At 44.1% G+C, this 15,010-nt stretch overlaps 1 protein-coding gene across 10 annotated transcripts in view; it reads left to right on the top strand.

The window, feature by feature from the left end:
* Positions 1-15,010, top strand: part of PTPRT (protein tyrosine phosphatase receptor type T) — a 944,743-nt gene that overhangs the window by 30,167 nt on the left and 899,566 nt on the right. The window lies entirely within an intron of this gene.

Below are 15,010 nucleotides of genomic sequence, written 5' to 3'. Positions count from 1 at the left end.
AAAATACAATGGCAGTAAGTGAGGGTTGTGATTTATGCTGTTGCAGCAAGAAGTCCCTACTGCTTGATGCGGGTACTGCCCAAGTGAGGTTGCAGTAGGGTCTTTCATGCACATCATCTCATTTAATCCTCTTGCTGAGCAGTGAGCGAGGTGGTGTGACCTCCACTTGACTGAAGATCTGGGAGGTTTGAGCATTTGCTCAAAGATGTACAGCTGGTAAGGGACAGAGCTCAGCTTTCTGGTCCATCTCTTCCACTCCAGTGTGGGCTGTGCTTGACGTGGAGGTGTCATTTCTCTCTACTCCAGGCCATCACCAGTACCTCCCTGGACCATGCCTTGCACAGGGTAGGTCCTCTGTAATTACCTTTCTTGACAATGATAATGTGAATGGCTTTCCTCCAATGGGTAGAATTAGCTGAGTGGAAGTAGTTTTTCAAGGCACGTAATGGGCCTTTTCAAACCTGAATTTTCATAACAAAGTTTATTTTGTTGAAATACAAAAGAAAGGCAAATATTTACTAATTTTTACTTTATTAAAATGTAATGCACAGGGGCATGTTTTTAGAAATGATAAATTGTTTTCCCTCACAAGGGGTTCTTGGGGAGAAAGAAATGTACTACATTTAAAAATTATATACTGTTCTATAATTGCACAAATCAAATATGTGTATTATTTGTAATTACATTGGTAATATATGTAATTACATGAGAAAACAATGAAAGCAAACTGCATTCCAAGCGAACATGCATCAACATTTTTTTTTCCTTTTCTCCAGTTACTCTGCAGCATTAATTTGTCTTGCAGAAGTAAAAATATCACACAGACATTGGAAAAAAAATCCCTGACCTACCTCAGGCACTTTAACGATTTCTCAAGCAGGAGATACCGATGTTTTGCAATCTCAGAGGTGGGAGTGAAACCCTCTTACTTCTTCACTTCTGCTGCCTTACTTTTTTTTTTTTTTTTTGCCTAGGAAAAAGGTAGCAGATAGTACAGTTTTGAAGCGTGCTAAAACTCTATACCACCGTTGCACCTGAGCCTCCAGAGTGGTTCTGCTATGGGTAATTTCTTCCTGAAAAAACCAGCCCACATATTCTTTATTCTGTCTGCAAAAAAAATAGCTAGTCTGGTTTGGTTATAATGAGCCATTGTTTGGGAATTTCTTTTAAGAAATTCACGGGTTATGTGGAACATAATTTAAGTCTCTGATATCTGGGGGGTTATTCATTGAGCCATTCACTCTTCAGACAATTATAGAGCTCCTGCTGTGTCTATCAGCTGCTGTGCTGGGCTCTGGGGTTACAGAGATTGAAATATCCACTTCCTGTTCCACATATAGTCTGGTCTGGTGGGTGGAAGACAAGTGGACAAGTATAATGTGTGGAAAATGCTGAGAGCCACGTGACAAGAACCAGGAGACTCTGAGGAAGTGGAGTCCAGAAGACCTCACAGGATGGTGATGCCTTTGGAAGGAGTATATAGGAATTATTGCAATGGGTACCTTTTGCTGTGGGGATGGGGTGAAGGGTTAGTGAGAATGCATTCCAGGTTGGGGGTGATGGATGTGCTCAGGCAGTAGGATGTGAATGGTCTAAAAACTGTCATTTCTGTGAAGTTGAGAGTTAAGTTCAGGCATGAGGGTGTGACAGGGATGGGGTTAAACATGGTGGAGGAAGATCATACCTCCCAGCCTGGAGGTGTGCAAATGTCAGGAATCGGTGTTTTGATCACATTCATGAACTTGAATTGCACCTTCCCTGCATCACCACGCATAGAACTCCTGCTTGGCTGGAGGAGACCTTTTGTGGATTTGAACTCTTGTCTTGGGTTAGAGAGTTATCTGTGCTGTCTAATCCCACGGAAGAGATTGCCAAGGGTGAGAGTGCTAAGGTCTGCTGTCCGGCTTTGAGTTTCACCAGATTTCCCTTTCATCTGCAGGCCCCTCGGAGCTCTGTCCGCAGACGGAGGTAGAGGGATGGTGCTGTTCCTGGAGGAGTATGTTGTAGACAACCGGCAGCCTTGGGCTCTGCGGGCATGTGGTGGAGAAGGAAGACTCTTAGGAATATATAGAGAGACAGAATGCAAAGTGGCTTTGCTCCCTGTTCCTCCTGTCTCCTTTCAATTTTCATAAAATTCTCCTATATAGACTTAAAATGCTAGCAAACAGGAGACTGTGGGATGCATTATTGAATCCTACCTCTGTTGATCAGGTTATAAATATCACTTAGTTCCTTCCTGTGTTCAGCAAACGTTTATAGAGAGCCACGCTCTGTTCGTGGGCTTCTATCTCTGCCATTAAGAAGTCTCTGGTCTCATGGGGAGGTGCAGTGGATTGTTGAGGGATTTCTGACTGAAGAATGTGTAGGATGATGTGAAGATGACGGTGGTAGCTGGCATTTATTGAGTTTCTATTTTGCAACAATGTTATCCTCATGTCTGTTCTAGGAGGGATGAGGAAACTGAGGCATGGGGAGTTTCCGGTAAGCAGAGGAGGCAGAATTCAGACCCAGGGTAGTTACTAGCTGGTGGGCACAGAGGAGAATGTAGTCACTTTGACCTCGGGGCACCAGGAAAGGTTCTTCGGAGCTGGTGCCCCTTTAGTGAGTCCTGAAGGAGAGCCGTCCAGAGGGATAACACGGGGTGGAGTGTGCTTAGCTCAAGGAAAGCTGGGATGAGTTATCATTGCTGTTTCGATGAAAGGCAAGGGGGAGTGAGACTGGAGTCAGAGAGGTTCTGCCGGTCCATTCTGGGAGCGTCTTAGGTGCTGGCCAAGGATGTTCTGTCTTCCTGTTGGGGGATTTTGGATGGCCTGTGGACAGTTTATCCCTCCTGACAGCTGGGGCATCTCTGAAGTTTGTTTAGAAGCACTTGTGAAACACGTCAACAGGGGCAGGTCCAGGCGGTTTTGTAGAAGTGTACATGATGTCAGGGACTCTTTAAGAAAAAGAATACTATTTTAAATACAAAGTCAGGTGTAAGGCCTTGAAAGGCACGTGTGCACACGAGGGATCCTGAAGGGTCAGCTTTGTTAGCATCACGCTCAAGCCGCCCCAGACAGTCTTTTTCATTGATGTTGTACTTATTTCTGCACCAGTTCAGGAAAACAATGGTTCTTTTTTCCTGGACCAGAACTGAGGACCAGTCATTTATTTCATCATGACATCTACCACATTTGGAGGGTGGCCTAACCACAGTCTCTTTCCAGGATGTCTCCTAGGACTGGCTTCACACTTGTGACTACTCTGAACATAGAAGCATCTTAACGCATTCAGATATGGCCTCCTTGTACATCTATATATATATATTTTTCATTACAGAGGGTCTAGAGATGGTTGATATTCAGGACTTAATTCCCTGAGTGTTCCTGCCTTGCTAAATTTCAGTTTGTATGTCTTTCGTCAAATATTTGGCTTAGCTGGGGCTGGTTGGCATATTGTGTTAGCTCAAAGTGATTTATTGTCTCAGTGTCATCCATTCAATACAGAGAGGTAATATTTAGTATGTCAGTGGGGATTATGTTGTAATCTCAAGAAAAATATAGGAAGTTGGATAGAGGAAAAAAAAATCCAGGGAGAAGAATCAAGCAGTTATTAAAATAGACTTTTCTAATATATGTTCATTCGTGGAGAGTTACATCCACAACTTCATTTCTCATCAAAAAGTCTCAAAGAGCCAATTTTCAATAGTTCTTATCCCTCCTTGCAGCTGAATATTTGGGGGTATTTTAAAGTGATATCATAAAATAGATTGAAAATGAAGTCCTATAAATGATCTTTAATCAACAGGCTCTGTTGCTTTATGGAACAGAAAACAGTGAACAAAAGACTATGATTTTAATTCAAGGAAAGAGCTATTTATTTTAAGTATTTTTGCAGAATGGCAGAAGTAATTTATTCAGTTATAATTAGACACATTGTAAAATGGACGATTGTGAAGGGAGTGATTCTTACTGGCTTCTGTGAGTTGGGGAAGCCTTTCTGTACGATTCTCTCCTATCTGGCTGTAGATCCTGGGACCAGAAATTAATCTATGAACCGGGGAAGAACCAGAGAAAAATGGAAGCTGAAAGTGTTCATGTTTCCCTTTTCACCCTGAAAATGGTTTTTTTCCCTTCTGTCTTGGTGATAAATTTCTGCAGCAAGTATTTAAAGAAGAGAATTGTTTGCCTATGAGATGGAGTATGCCTGGTTTAAGAGTAGGTAATGGAGAAAGTCTCAAGGGGAAATGAGATGTTTATCTTTAGTGAACCATGGCAAGTTAAAAAAAACCCATGTCATTTGGGATTGCATTAATAGAAGTATAGGGAATAGACCATTGGAGGTGATTGATAGATGGAAATTCTTTCTTTCTTTCAACAGATATTAATAGAGGGCTTCTTATGTGTCAGGAATAGAGAGACATTGGTAGAAAACATAGACTCATTTCCTTGGAGATCAGAGATTTTGGAAGGATTTAGATAAATGGACAGATAATTATGAAACAGCAAGAAAAGAGAAGTCCAGCACTGCATGTAGAAGGAGGAGATAGGGATGGGGCAGAGGAAACAGCCTTTACATTGGTTCAGAGATGAGACAGCATGACACTTCAGGGGAACCAAAGTGTTCAGTGTGGTTGGAGAACAGAGTTGGAGGGTGGTATGGAGTAAGAGGTGAGGCCAAAGAGGTAAACAGGCAGATCTTGCAGTTAAGTTATAACTGTATCCCCAGAGCAATGGGAGCCAGTAATGAGTCTTAAGCAGTGATGTGTTGTGACCTGCTTTGCCTTTTGAAAGCATCACTTCTACTTCTGTGCCAGTAAAATGGATGAAAAGGACAAGATGGTGGAATGGAGATAATTTAGGAAACATCTTGGAGAGAGAGAGTGCCAGGAGAGAGAGAGAATGGTGGCTTCAGTTGGAGTCATGGCCGTGAGTATGTAGAGGATTAGGTAGATGGACCTGAGAACCAGTGTGTAAGGAAGAAACAACAGACAGGTGATTATTTGGATGTTTGAGGAGAAAGAATGAAAGCTGATGCCCCAGTTGGGAACTGGGTAAGATGCACCCTCCAGTGCAGAGTGTTTGGGTGTGTAGGGACAAGATCGCTTGTTCAGATCTCTGCACATTCAGAGTATGAGTGCCTGCAGGGTATTGCAGCAGGGGTGTGTGACAAGCAGTTGAGTGTTTGAAGTCTGAAGTCTGGAGAGAGGCTGGAATTTTAGATCTTGGAGCCATTAGCACGCAGATGGTCACTGAATCCTGAGAGTGATGGATACCTGTGCAGTTGGACAGTGGGAAGAACTGAGGGTTGCAACACCAGCATGATTGCTTTGGAGATATGGTACCCTATCCTGGACTCTTGCTCTGGACAGCTATAGGTGGCAGAACCAGAGTCCAAAAGGTCTAGCAGACAGATTATCACATGGCAGGAGGGAGACTTTCACATGATTATAAATGCCCAGAAATGCTTGGGTTCCTTGGAAGGTGGTGAGTTTCCTGTTACCATATATATTCAAGCAGAACCCCACTTGCCCAGGATTCTATAGAAGCCGTTCATGCATCAGGTGACTTCTAGATACCTCCCTGGTCTGATTGCTCCAATCAGTCAAACTTCCATTTTGTTCTTGAATAATTGTGTTAATTTCTGGTGTACAGCACAGTGATTTGGTTATATGTGTGTGTGTGTATATTTCTTTTCACCGTCCCAGGTTCACTTCTCCCTGTCTACTTGGCACGTGCCAGTGGTTCTTGGTGACCTGAGATGGGGAAATTGCATGGGGAATCTTTGCAAGCTGGAGTGCCTGGTTCCTGCCGTGGGAGGCAGACCAGAATCTCTGGGGACAGGAACCTGCACAAAGCTTCCCAAGGAGTTTGGGCCAGGATTTCACCTCTTATCTGAGCGCTGTTACCTATATGATGTCGCCCATACCTAATACATTTACATGGCAGGGCCTCCCAAATCTGCATCACCAGCCAAGACTCCTGAGACTGATCGAAGCCAGAACAGGTCCTGACCCCTCTTCTTCATCTCTCTTGTTGCCACCTTTGTCCAGGCTAGCATCCCTTGGACCCCCATCCCGACCTCCCACGTTGGCCACAGTGGCCTTTCTACCTGAGTGTAGTCACATCACCCTGCTGTGTAAAACCCTTGAGCATCTCCTGGGTGCTCTCACTCTGAGCCTGGCGTTTGGTGGGCCCTGGGTGAGTTTTTGTTGAGTGAATGAGTAAATGCATGAATGTGCAAGTGTTAGATTTTATTCAAGTGCCGAGTTAGCAGCCCCATGAGCCCTTTAGGCAGATAAAGAGCCAGAGCTGAGATGTAGAGCCAGTGAGCTGTTGAATTTATATTAGATCCATTTGCTGAAGACTCTCTGGAAAGTCAAAAGGAGGAGGGAGAGGGAGAGCGGAAATGGGAGCCACTTGCGTAAGAGTCATAGGAAGAGAAAAGTGAGGTGGGGGATGGTTGAGAGTAACTCACAGTGCAGGGGAGGGGAGGCTTCTGATCCCACGTGGAGAAGAGGAGTTTTTACTTAGACAGGGTCTCAGGAAGGGGCAGCTCTGCCCCGCGCTGGCTGTGTGCTCCTGGACAGATTCTCTGTGCCTCAGATGACTTACTTGTAAAGTGGCTATCGTAATGCCTACCTCCAGGGGTAATCACGGAAGTCTCTGAGAAATTGCGTCTAAAGCTGGCCTGTGGTGATTGTTCATAAAAGCTGGGTGCAGTCTTCTGTTGGCGGTGTGGTGGAGGCAGCATTAGTGATTGTGACTGGACCTTAAGGCTCCATCGGGCAAGTGCCGAACCTGGTACTTATCATCACTGCTTCTCCAGCCCCTTGGGTGGAATCCAGTACATAATAGGTGCTCAGTGAAAGCCCCTGAATGGATGTTTGTGCCCTGAATGCTAATTATTCAGTGTAGGTGGGCTGATTGGTAGTATCTGCCATATGATTTGACATCTACCAAATTGTAGCTATCACTCTGGTTATTTACCTGGAAATATAAAAAGTGGTTATGATGGGGGTTTATTTCCTTTTATAAAGAGCAAGCAACATTTAATTTCTTTGGGTCTTTAATAAAACCACAGGTATTCACGCTTTTCTTTCATCGGGTAGGGCTGTTTCCTAGCAAGGACACGTCCAGGAACTCATTCTCCTTTGGGAAGAGAGCGAGGCCATGTCCATTTCCATGGAGGGCACAGAGAGCACACAGTTCTGCTGTCTTGAGAATTTCCAGTCCTGCAGCCTCGTACCCTGTGGCCACACTTATTCTGTTTCCCTTCAATGCAGCCTTATAGCCTTGGTCTTCCTTCCAGCCTCCTGCTCACATCTGTCATTTTTATTTGGCTAACCAAGTCCTTTTAGAATTTTGGGTTCGCTGTTTCAAGGTCTCCTCCATGCAACACCGGGCACTTGCAGGTGCCTGGGGCCCGAGCACAGGTTGTTTCCTCTGCATCCTCCCAGCAGTTCTTTACATTGCTCCTGCCATCCCTGTCGGCAGAGGAGGGAAGGGCTGGCATGGAGAATTGAAATAACTTGCTATGAGAGCTGAGGTTAAGCTTGAGTTTTCTGTGCCCTCTGTCGGGTGATCTGTCTTCTGTCCCACCATTGCCATGAGGAAAGCCCTTCAGGGGCCGCCGCATCTGGATCAAGAGGGTCCCTGAGTGGTAACTTCTGGGATGACTTGGAGCCATTCTGTGGATACCTAACTGTTGGCCTTGGAGGTCTCTCCAATGGTTGCTTTATGTGGATCTTGTTCCTAGAAGCTGTGCTGGGAATAACGTCAGTGTGATTAAAAGCAGCTTGACATTGCAAAGTCTTGCACAAACATTGCTTTTAAGTTTGATGAGTTCAACAACAGTTTATGTGGTCATTTGTAAAAAGGGCCATCAGTCCTCCCCCTTACCTGCATCTGGGCACTTGCAGTGACATTACAGCTTCTTGCATGAAGAGGAGGAGTCTGTTTCTCTACCCTTTGAATCTGGACTTGGTCAGGTGACTCGTTTTGGACAACTAGATGGTAGTAAGTGTGACACAGGCTGAGGTTTGTAAAGTACTTGTGCACTGGGACGTGTTCTTTTCTGCTCCTGGGATCCCTGCTGCTGCCTCTAGATGAGGAAGCCCAAGCTAGCCTGTTGGATGATGACACACATGACCCAGTGGCCCCCATCACCCCAGCTAACCTAGGAGCAGAGCTCCTGATCTGAGCAGCCTCTGGTCACAGGTGCATGATTGGGTCTGGCCTAGATCAGCAGAAGAACCGCCCAACTGAGCCTCGATTGAAGTACTGCCCCCTAGACTCATAGGTAAATAAATGGTGGTTGTTTGAAGCCACTGAATTTGGGGGGTAGTTTATTACACAGGGAAAGCTAACTGTCTAACTAATAGAGTTGAATTACTGGCCAGTGATTTTTTTTTCCCTTAACCTAAAGGATTTAAGGAAAAAATTACGAATGGACTTGCTATAGGATTTCTTAAAAATTAACTTTATCGGGGGCTGGGAAATTTCACCCAGTGTAACAGCCTAGCATTTGTGCTAAAATTTTGCAGAACACGGGTGGCTTTTGAGTATGAATTTCTACGTTTGAAGAGAATCTTTGGTCTGAGTGTGAGTCCAAGTAAGTGGCCTCACCAAGACACCAGGATTAGTCGTGTCTGAGAATTCATGATCCAAAAAGCAAGACATTTAGCCAGAAGTACCCTGAGCATAGCTCTGGCAGTTGGGAGTAATTGACTGAAAACTATAAACTGCTTGGATTCAGCATTGTAAAAGATAATTTCACACACGGTGGTTCTGTAAGAGTATTAAGCCTCAAAAGTAAACTGGATTAAGAAGGCCTCGTGAATATGAAACATTGAATGGGGACATTAATAACCAAAAGTGTAGCTGAAATGGAGGAACAACAGACTCAAAGGAAAGCAGAGGGAGTGAGATAGGATGAGTTCCAATTTAGCTGTAATATCCTACAACCAGGTCTCATCCCGTTATAGTAATAAAATAAAAAAGGCCAACACACCATACACTGCACACATTACACAGACACAGACACACACACACACACACACACACACACACACACACACACACACACACACACACAAAACCCAGAGAAGATTTGCTAACTGTTGTCCGTTGATAAGTAGTTCCACTTCTGGGGAATTCTACCTGATGCAGAGTGTGTGTGTGTTCATGTATGGGAAGTATGTATGTATATTGCAGCTTCCCTTATACTTGTAAAAGACTGGACATAACATAAATGTTCCTACCAGGAAGTACTGTTAAAGAGAAAGAACATGATCTCTATGCATTGATATGAAACAAGATCCAAGGCCTATCCATTGGAAAAAGGCATGGAACAACTGCTGGTGGTTTGGCAGTTGTGTAACAAAGGGACACACACAAAATACACATGCATGCACATTTGTATGTACATCATAGACTTACATGCACAGCTTACCGCCAGAGGGAGATACAAGAAGATACTAATCGTCAGTGCCCGGGGTGGGAACCGTGTAGCCTGTGGTCAGGGGTAGGAGGGAGGTTTTATTGTATACTCTCTTGTGTTGACTTTTCACTGTATTTCTGGATTAGCTTTTTAAAAATCTTCTAAAGCATATTTAAAATATTGCTTCTGATCTGTATGAAGCCTCTTGAAGGCTTTTGTGTCTTTCTTCTGCCAGGAACCCGAGGCACTCTGATCCCTGGGGCAGGGGATTGCACTCCCCGTGGGAGAGGAGAAACTGTACTAAGACCTTCAGGTATTTTATGTCCGTTAGTCCTCATAGGGGGCCTGTGGGGTAAAGGCTCTTGTCTGTTTACAAATAGTGAAACAGGCTCAGGGAGACCCCTTTCCCTTGCATCTCTCAGGACTAGGGAAGGAGGAGCTCAAGTTGACTCCAGTGCCCACCGTGTTCCCAGTCGCCACATCGTCCATCTCTGTCTTCCAGGCCAAATAGGGTGGCCTGTGTGGCCAGTTCTGGCCTGGTCACATGTTGTCTTTTTACTTTGCATTTCTGAGCATTGCCCTTGGAATGGGAGAAGCCTGCTTCAGGCCGTGAGTTTCAGAGGCTCTCCTGGATACTAGAATGTTGCCTCGCACGAGTCACATCCAGATGTCCAAGGTGGTGCTTACAGAGCTGCTCACCAGCACCCGACTCGGCCCTCACCCTGGGGCAGGCACTGTGCTGGGATCTCCACATGCATTGCATCATTGAATCCTCACACCTGTAGGTACCTTTATTTCATCGATGAGAAGCCCTGGCATCAGAGAAATAACTACCTCGAGGTCACTTGGTGGGTGAGGGCTGTAGATAAGACTTGAATTCAGGCAGCCTGATCCCCAGAAACCAGGCTTTTATTTTTTTCAATGAACTGGAAAAGGCTTCCTCCCTGTGGACAAGTCCCATGTCTCTTGGCCTTTCCCGTGTTGCGGAGTTGGGAGGCTCTCTTGTGGCATCTGAGGTTAATCTTCCAGACCTGTTTCTGAAGACCACAGCACACTTGGAACTCAGTGTGTGTTCATAGTTATGTGTGTGCATGTGTGGTGCTGGAGACAGCTAAAGGCTTGACAGTGAGTGGAGCTGAATCTCTGCAGAGGCATCTCTCAAGATGCCACAGGTAGCATAGGGGAAGTGGGGTCAGAGAGATGACTGGTTCTGACTTGAGTGGGTCCTCCTGTTCCCCTTTGGAGCTGGTCACCTTTGAGGAGACTAGCAAAATGATCAGCTGACATACCCTGAGGTGTCTGTATTGGTCTTTCCCTCCAACTTTCCTGTTCTTTTGACCTCTCCAGCAGGGCTTCATCAACATTTTCTGTAATTTAGTGAGACAGTAAATATTTTAGGTTTGTAGTTCTATGGTCTCTGTCACAGCTAGTCAGCCCTGCTATTGTAGCAGACACTAGTTGTAGATAATATGGAAATGAATGGGTGTGTATGTGTTCCAATAAAACTTTATTGACAAAACAAGCAGAGGGCCAGATGTAGCCCAGCAGAGTTAGTTTGCTGATCCCTGCTCCATAGAAAGAAACCTGGGCTCTTGAGGGGTCAGGAGACCTTGGACACAGTGCCCACACTGCCCCTCCCTCACTAGGTTACCTCTGACATGCTGCTTATGAACCCGTTTCCTCTTCTCCCTCGGGGGAAGTTGGACTAGATCTCTAAGGGATGGTTACGAGAGGACTTGGGGTGATATTTCGGGGACCCTGAGTGGGTATTGGCTGAAGGCCAGAAGACAGGAAGGGAAGGGGATTGTTAGCCGAGAGTTGGCCTTGATTCCAGAATCTGATGCCATTTCTCAAGCCAGACACTGGAGTGAATTGAGCAGGAAATGTCTGGGAATAGCAGCAAAGTCCGCTGTGGGCTTCTGAGGCCATGGGACCCTGTCTTCAAATAAGTTCAGAAGACTTTGTGGGTGGAATAAAAAAGCCTGCAGCTCGAGGGGATTCAGAAGCAGCTATAGATGTAGACGTTACATACGCAGCCTCATGAATTTTAACTCTGGAAATTAGTTTTATTAGGAAGACAATGAGATTGAGTACATCTTGGGCTGAGGTACAAGGAGTAAGTGGGAAGTATCACCAGGGTCTAGGGTGTGGAGGGTCTGGGGGTGTGGCAGAGGGTTGCATGCATGCACACGCGTGTGCGCGCACGTGTGTGTGTATGTGTCTGTAGTACAGGGCTGGGTGGGTGAATCTATCTTGACATCATCATTAATCCACTGGAAGTGGGGGTAAGCAGCATGTTAATGGAATCAGACCTGATAATTCCGGCCATTTGGTGGTCTTAGAAATGATAGCCATTCCCTGAGAAGACCAGAAATCAGGAAAACAGAGGGAAACACAGTTTTTTCCCCCAGCAATTATTTACTGAGCACCTACTGTGCACCAGTTCCCCTTCTAGGCAGGAGGGACACAAAACTGAAGAAGGTAAAAGTCTTTGTCTTTATGGGCTCTACCTTCTAGCAGAAGGGAATCACCATGAAGGTGGAGATGATTTGACAGCAGACTGTGGGACGGTTGAAGACGGAAAGGCAACTGAAATTTAAGCCAGATACCGCAGAAGGAATCATAACATTGGAGCCCTGGCTCACTGTTAATAACTTGTGCCTAAGTCAGGCTGCAGCCTCTCAGGTGAGCCAGACACAGTGATTAAATAGCAAATAATTTATATTTGGCATTGAAAAGCAGAAGAACTAAACCCCTGCTACTCAGAACCTTTGGGGCATGAGTCTAGCTTAATAGCTGAGTTTTCCACTTGGCTATGGATTTAAGCGCCAATGTGATTATTTAAAAAACTTTAGTATAAACATTTGCCTGGCAGCAAAAATACCATTCTCTGTGTGGAGAAAAGGATCTCTAAAATTTATTCCATGTGACTCTGCTTTCTGAAACGGGAGATCAAATGGAATTTAGATGCCCAAGGTCAGTATCAGGAAAGCTATGCAGGCATGCACATGCACACACACACACAGGGGCGTCAGTGAACTTGCTTTAATGTAGCATTTCCTCAGGGGCTGTGAGATATCTTTGCCTCTGTGCTCAGTGGCTCCCTGATTGTTGTGCTTTTTGAAATTTCATGTTTGCTTTGAAGTCTTTTTATTTCTTTCTTTGCCTGCTTTGTATCTCTCTATAGCAGTCCCTTTCTTCTTTATGAGTCTGTTTTATTTGTTTGTTTACGTGGAATAATATGTATATGCTCATGTGGAGAGCTTTGAAATGGGAGAAAGAGAATTATTACCTACAATTCTACCACCTGGAGACCATTAATGTGAATATTTTGATTCATATTCTCTCTGAGTATCCCTGTCTCTCTCTCTTTTTTTTATCAAAATGGGGTCACAGTGTACATACTGCCTGGTGATGTGTTTTTTTCTCACTTAATACCATGAACATTTGTCAGGAATGTGTTTCTACAGTATTACTTTATATGTTGTGTTTTTGCAAAAACCGTATCAGAAGTGTTCAAATGGATATTAACGCATAGGCACTAGAGTAATAACACCCAGGTTCTCCCTCCCCAGCTGCAGCAGTGGTCTTCATTTTGCCATTCTAGCAATCTCACCCAACTCCCCATAGTTTTTCCTAGAGTATTAAAACAACAACAAAAAAAGTCCAGGCGTATTACTTCACTTGTAAATTCTTCAGAAGACATATTAACACAGCGGTTCTCAGCTTGGGGTAGTTTTGCCCTCCAGGGTACAGGTGGCAGTTTCCAGAGGCAGTTTTGGTTGTCCCAACCTGGGGTGGTGGTAGTTGCGATTGGCTTCTAGTGGATAGAGGCCAGGGATGCAGCTCCACATCCTACAGTGCACAGGACAACCCTCCAAAACAAAGAATTATTTCGTCCAAATGTCAGCAGTGCTGAGGCTAAAAACCCTCGTCTAACAAATCAAGACTTCAAAAATATAAGCATAATTCTGTTACCACATCCATCAAAACTGATGACAATTCTTTAATATTACCAAATTTTCTTTAACTTCTGAATTAAAAAAAATAGGTATAACTACTTTGAATCAGTATCCCCAAAGGTCTTTTAATTTCTTTTAAGCTCTGGCAGTTCCTCCTTTGCTTTTCTTTATGACAGTTGCTTGTTGAATATTCTGGGTCATCTTTTTCCGTAGATTTTTCCTTACACTGGATGTGGCCTCACTGCATCTTTATGGTGTTGTGTATCATGTCCCTCTAGTCCCCCATTTCCTGTAAACTGAAGTTCAGATTTATTAGTAAGTTCAGGTGTGATGAGCCTGATGTATTGATTATAAATATCCCCATCAACCTTTTGTCTAATGCACGGGTGTTCACACTGTGGTCCCTTAATTAGCAGCCCCATCATCACCTAGAAACTTGTGAGAAATTCTAATTCTTGCACCCTACCCCAGATTTACTGAATCAGAAACTCTGGGGCTAGGACCCAGTAATTTGTGTTTTACCAAGCTCTTTAGTTGTATTAGGGTTCTCCAGAGAAATAGAATCTATAAAGAGAGAAAGAATCAGTGAATGAGAGTAAACAAGAGAGAGAAACTGATGTATGATAAGGAATTGGCTTATTCAGAGGCTGGCAAGTCTGAAGCCTGCAGAATAGTTTGGCAGACTTAAGACCCAGAGAGAGCTGATGCCACAATTCCAGTCCAAGAACCGATGTTGCAAATGAAGCCCAAAGGCAATCTGCTGTAGAACCAGGAAGAGCCAACACTACAGAATTCTTGCTTGGGTGGAGAAGGCCAGCCTTTTGTTCTACTCAAGCCTTCAACTGATTTGATGAGGCCCACCCACAATACAGAGGCAATCTGCTTTACTCAGTCTACTGATTTAAATGTTACATTCATCCAAAAACACCTTCATGAATATATTTGACTAAACATCTAGGTACCCTGTGGCCAATCAGATTGACACATAAAATTAACCATTACACCAAGTGATTCTGATACATTCTAGAGTTTGAGAACCACTAACAGTTAACAGTTTTAACAGACATTGATGGACATTTTCTAGTTTGATTATTTTGGTTCTTTCCTTAAAGATTGCTAAATGGTGTTCCTAGTTCTCTCATTCCTTTTGCATTTAACAGTAACTTTTGTATGAAGAAGAATTTTCCCTAAGTCTTTGCTTAGCCTGAAATATAGTACTTACAGGAAAGACAGGATAAATGCTTGATTCATTCCCTTTATTGTTCTTTCTTTTTTTATGGAGGCATAAATCACACATGATAACATACACAAATCTTAACTTTACAGCTCAGTGAAATTTACATATGCATACTCCCGTGCAACCATCATCCAGACCAAGATATAGAGCATTTCCAGAATCCTCCTCCCCTCTGATACCTCCTTCTGGTTGATGCCCACTCCCTGCTCCTCAGGGTAAACAGTTGTATTTAAACTGCATTTATTCTATCTTTTCCCACACAGTTTGTTTTGCATGTGATCAAAATAGTCCTTTGTTTTATTCATAGTTTCTGGACTTGGTTTCATGTTAAGAACTGTGTTATCCAACCCAAGATAATGAAGTGCTTTGCCTTTCTTCTAGGCTTAATAAT

Source organism: Camelus bactrianus, chromosome 19 (genome assembly GCF_048773025.1).
Source record: "Camelus bactrianus isolate YW-2024 breed Bactrian camel chromosome 19, ASM4877302v1, whole genome shotgun sequence".
Lineage (NCBI taxonomy): Eukaryota > Metazoa > Chordata > Mammalia > Artiodactyla > Camelidae > Camelus > Camelus bactrianus.
Note: the sequence above shows the minus strand (reverse complement) of the source record. Positions and strands in the feature narration are given on the sequence as shown.